We start from the raw sequence: 5683 nt of genomic DNA, 5'->3' as shown, positions 1-5683 counted from the left end.
CAGCTGCTGTCACTGTTGAACTTTCCTCTACCCTTGTATTAGGTTCTCCCCTTACTGTTGCTGTCCCACGTGCTGTAGCAGCCCTTTTACTAAAAACAAAAACCCAACACCTTTCAAATGCTAGATTAACTAAGTATGAAATCTTGCTTCTCTCTGTTAGAAATGTCACCTTAACTAGGTGCCTTGTTTTAAACCCTGCTTCCCTGTTACCTACCCCTTCAGATGGTGAACCACATGATTGTATTTTTGTAGTGCTCACCTAACAACACACCACATGGATCTAAAGGACAACCCCTTGCAAAATCCAGATCTAGTACTCTATGTTGATGGATCACGTCAAAGAAACTCAAAAGGTTTCCTTGTTACAGGATATGCAGTATGTTCCCAATATGATGTTATCGAAAGCCATCATTTACCTAATACATATTCAGCGCAAGTTGCTGAGCTTGTGGCCCTCACCAGGGCTTGCACCCTAGCCTCTGGTGCCTCTGTTAATATTTATACTGATTTTCGCTACACTTTTGGTATTGTACACGATTATGGTCAACTTTGGAAACAAAGAGGCTTCCTCACTCCTGGAGGTGCCAAGATTAGTAATGGTCCATATGTAAATGCCTTGTTGAATGCTTTACAGTTACCTTCTGCTGTTGCTATTATTAAATGCCAAGCTCACCAGAAACCTTATGATGATGTTACACGTGGGAATGCTCTGGCAGATTCCGCTGCCAAAGTTGCGGCTATTTCCACTCCTCAGGCTACGCCTGTGTTTTTGTCTATTCCAACTGACCAGTCTCCATTGGCAAGTCTTCACGACATTGCCCTTCTCCAAGATCAGGCTCCAAAACCAGAGAAACATACCTGGAGAATGGCTGGGTGTTTGTTACACCCTGATCATTTGTGGAGTGCCCCGGATGGCCACCTGGTGGCCCCAATGTTCCTTCTTCCTCATCTTGCTCGCATACACCATGTCATGGCATATGTGAGCAAAGGCATGGGGGGATGATAGAAGCTGTTAAGCTTGATTGGTTTGCTCCAACTCTTCCATCTGTGGCTAAGCAGTACTGCCACACCTGTCCTATTTGCCAAGTCCATAATGTGGGAAAGCCTGTAGAAACAAAGAAGGCAGTACATCCCCCACCTTGGGGACCGTTTGTAAATTTACAAATAGATTTTATTCAAATGCAGAAATATTGTTCTTATGAATATGTTCTTGTTATTGTATGTATGTTTTTCTGGATGGGTAGAAGCCTACCCATGTGCAAAAGCTGACACCATCACTGTAAGAAAAATGTTGCTCAGAGACTTTATTCCAAGGTTGGGTATTCCTTTATCCCTAAACTCTGATAGAGGAACTCATTTTACTAGACAGATAATGAAAGAAATCTGCAAAGTCCTGCAGATCCAATAGAACTTTCATTGCCCATACCATCCACAGGCCTTGGGCCAAGTGCAACTCCTAAATGGCATTCTGAAAAATAAACTGGCCAAAATTTGTGCTGAGACTCACCTAAAATGGCCAGATGCACTTCTCATAGCCCTTATGAGTATGAGATCTACTGCCAACTGAAAGACTGGGCTTAGCCCACATGACATTCTAATGATAAGACCCATGAGACTCCCTGTCTTGCCACCTCTTGCCTCCCACTTTTGTGATATACATTCACTTGATGATACTGTTCTGGACTATTGTAAGGCACTAATGAAGTGTTTTAAGGGTTTTCATTCACAGGTACAGGCAGCTCTCCCCAAAGAACCAGATGAGCCGTGCCATTCTATCCTGCCTGGAGATTGGGTCTATATAAAAGTCCATCAATGAAAGTCATCGCTGGAACCTCACTGGAAAGGCCCATTCCAGGTACTCCTGACTACCAACACTGCAATAGAGTGTCAAGGACTCCAGACATGGATCCACGCTTCACACAGTAAGAAAACATCAGCCCTGTTAGACCCAGAGTCTCCTCCATATCAATCTTGTAATCAGCCTCCACAGACTGATAGTGAGCCTAGTACTTGCCAGCAGGAGAGCTCAAGACCAGTAGTGAGCCAAGCACCTACTGGCAAAGAGGATTTGCCACTACTACAGAGCAAAAAGGATGTGCCCCGATGACACCACTATGCCCTTCGGGACAGGAAAAAGGCCTTCACCTAGTTCCTGGTTCCCAAGGTGGAGTTGGTTAGTCGTGATTTAAATAGTTCTCAGTATTTCCTTTTGGGCCATCTTATATGAACTTGACTTATCAGTTATAAGAAACTGTAAACCAAACTACACTTCCGCACTGACAAAGAAGGTCATTTCATGAAAATGTGTTTTTGTCTTTAGTTAATCAAATTGGGATAGATTTAAATGTCTCTCATTGTTGGATATGTAATCATGTCCCTATCTATTCTACTTGAGGAATACCCATGATACTGGTACCCTTGAATGCAACTCAGATGTTAGCCCCTTACTATTCAGATTTTCATGGAAATGAAACAAGGCAGCATGTAAGTTGCAACCAGTCGGCCTATGTATGAATAGTTTATGCCATCCTTGGAAAGTTCTGTTGGACCTGTAATGGATCTCGTGTTATAGTAGGGGTCAGTAAGTGCAAGTTAGAATTTAGGATAAATGGCGCTTGATTCTCTAATGGTTCCTGGATATCTAACTACTCCCCTGCAGGTCAATTTTCAGGCTATTATTCACAATGGATGATGTCCCCATGCTGTAATACAGGTGGATATACTGCACTAGCTGGTCACTATTTTGCATGTGGAGATAAGGCCTATAAAAATCTTCCCTCCGGTTGGAGAGGAACATGCTATGTCCCCGCAGCATATCCAGCCTTTACTATTAAATCTCACTTACCTAAAGGAAGAATTCGCAATGTTCACAAAATTACAGAAAATCAAATTTTTGAGGTATAATGTTCCCCAGCTATGACGCAGGCTTAGCTATGTCCAAGATAAAGAAAGTTGCAGCGTGTCTGGAAAAGATTGCTAATGCCCCTGCTGATAATTTTGATACAATAAATACAGAAATGAAGAAAATAAGGCAAATGACATTGCAAAACCTACTTGCGTTAGATTATTTACTAGTCAGCAAAGGAAGAGTCTGTGCTTTAATAGGCAAAGAATGTTGTACTTATATTCTGGATAATTCAGAAGAAATCCAGGATTTAAGTAAACATATTTGAAAAGAAGCAGTTAAATTGCATGAGTCAGATAGTTGGAATTTGAATTCTTGGTTTAGCTCTATTTTCAGTTCCTTATGCTGTACCATCTTTCATAGTTTGTTGATATTGTTGGTTGTTTTTATTGGAGTATGCCTAGTGTTTATGATAATACAAGGTTGCTTAACCTGTGCTTCCAAGCAAATGAGGAATAGCCCATCAACCAGAAACAAAGTATATAGTTTGTATGTTGAAATACCAGAAAGTAAAGAGAAAGAAAAACTAGAAGTTGAAAAGCTAATGGCTATAAATATCTAACTTGTTAAAAAAAAAATTAGGGAATGTAGGAGTAAATTTAGTTGAGCTTCTGGCCTACTTGACTAAGAAAAACAGACAGAGACCAGAAGTGCTGATACTGCTTATTTCAGTTACATGTTTTGAGATAAGAAATCCTGCATGTCTTATTACCCTGTGCACAGATGTCCAATTAAGTAAACTTGTTTTAGTTTCTCCAAGGTCGTATTTTTTTTCTCTCTTTATCTGTCTTAAGTATAAAAATGCTTGAAAACTTAGAGAGGGGGAGAAATCCTTTGAAACAGACAAGTGGGTGATTCCCCTTGCTGTATGAAATCCTCCCTGTGATCACAGTATAGCCCTAAATAAAGAAAAACTGGCTCTGTCAGTTCTGATTCAACCACAACGCGAAGTTTGATTTCTTCCACATTGGCCAGTCCACTTCTGATACTAATGTCTACATCATTAATAAAGATATTAAAGAGTATAGGCCCAAGGACGGAGCCCTGGGGGACCCCACTGGTGACGGTGCACCACAATGATTTACTTCCATCTAATACCACTCTCTGGGTCTGACCTTGAAGCCAATTTCCCAGCCATAGTACCGTGATGTACCCGACGCTGTTGTTGGCCAATATTTCCATGAGGAGATCATGGGACACCAGATCAAAGGCTTTTCTAAAGTCAAGATATATGATGCCAATCTCTTCTCCCTTGTCCAGGTGATATATCACCTGGTCATGGAAGGATATGAGATTGGTCAGGCAAGACCTACCTGCAACAAACCCATGTTAGCTATCCTTCAGGACGTTGCCATCAGCAAGTTTGTTAAGAATGGTCCTTTTGATAATTTTTTCCCAAGATCTTTGCAGGGATAGAGGTCAGGCTGATAGGCCTGTAGTTCCCCAGATCTACTTTCCTCCCTTTCTTGAAGATAGGCAGCACATTGGCCTTCTTCCAAGTTTTTGAGCACTTCACCTGAGCACCATGAGTTCTCGAAGATTCATGCCCATGGCTGTAAACTGCCTGGGACAGCTGACTTGAAGGTGTCCAGTCTTTCAAGGTGTTTCTTCACCTGGTCTACATTGATGTAGTGTGACCATTATCCCTTACCCAGGCCATCCCATACCATATTGAGCAGAGCCGTCCCTTGCGGCTGGTGAAAAACTGACAAAAAATAACCATTGAGCAGGTTGGTTTTTTCCTGGGTGTCAGTTGCCAGTTCTCCCATTTGGTTTAGCAGGGGTCTGATGTTACCCTTGCTTTTCCACCAGCTCCCCACATATCTAAAAAAGGACTTTTTATTGTCCTTGATATGTGTAGCCAGCTGGAGTTCAGTCACAGCCTTGGCTTTCCTGGTTCGTTCCCTACAGGTCCAGACCAGTGCAAAATACTCTTCCTTTGAGGTGGTTCCAGTCTTCAATCCATTATAGGTCTTTCTTTTTAGATGCAGGATGTCCACAAATTCCCTGCAGAGCTGAAGGTGCTGCTGTGCCCTTTTGCTACCTTTCCTTTGAGATGGGATAGACATTGCTTGTGCTTTCAAGATCGCTCCCTTGAGGAGCAATCACACATCCTGAACTCCCCTTCCCTGCAGGTTGTGGTCCCTTAGGGCCTTTCCAACAAGCCTCCTGAGCTTGTCAAAGTCAGCTTTCCTGAAATCAAGGACTTCTGCATTGCTGACTGATTTGCCAATCATTGCCATTATCCCTATGAGATCATAGTCATTCTTATCTAGCAGGAGGACCAGTTCCTCCTGTTTATTCCTGAAGCTCCTTACATTGGTATACAAAGACATAAGTGTCCCATTGGAGGCCCTAATCTTCCCTACACATTGTTCTGGGGTTAGGGTAGGGGTGGGTTCCCTTGAGTGCCTTAGCCTGCTGGATTTACAAAAGTTGCCCAGTGGGCTTGCTGTGGTGGTAGTCCCCCCATCCCCTGGAAGGCTTAGTTTAAAGCCTGGTCGAGCATGTCAGTCGTTCTGGCTGAGAAGAGCTTCCTCCCCAGTGCAGAGCAGTGAGGTAGAGGCTCTCTTTCCAGCAGACCACTGCCTCTCTCACCAAACAGCAGATTGCAATTGTAGAAGCTGAAGTTCTGTGATCATAGTTTCATAGTTTCATAGATTTAGGGTCAGAAGGGACCTAGTAGATCTTCTAGCCCGACCCCCCGCCAGGGCGGGAGAACAACAAAACCCCAAAACAAGAAACGGGACTCAAATGAGTCCAGCCAGGTAGGCATCC

General features: G+C 43.0%; 1 long non-coding RNA gene across 1 annotated transcript in view; it reads right to left on the bottom strand.

Moving 5' to 3' along the window:
* Window positions 1-421: 421 nt before the first annotated feature.
* The window catches only part of LOC109299470, a 22516-nt gene continuing 17254 nt past the window's right edge, over window positions 422-5683 (bottom strand). The window contains exon 3 of the long non-coding RNA XR_002097874.1: window positions 422-572. This is a non-coding gene — a long non-coding RNA (uncharacterized LOC109299470). The remainder of the gene's footprint in view (window positions 573-5683) is intronic.

This window comes from Gavialis gangeticus, unplaced genomic scaffold (genome assembly GCF_001723915.1).
Source record: "Gavialis gangeticus isolate Ggan-Ray unplaced genomic scaffold, GavGan_comp1, whole genome shotgun sequence".
Lineage (NCBI taxonomy): Eukaryota > Metazoa > Chordata > Crocodylia > Gavialidae > Gavialis > Gavialis gangeticus.
The sequence above is the reverse complement of the archived record's forward strand: the minus strand, read 5'-3'. Positions and strand labels throughout refer to the sequence as shown.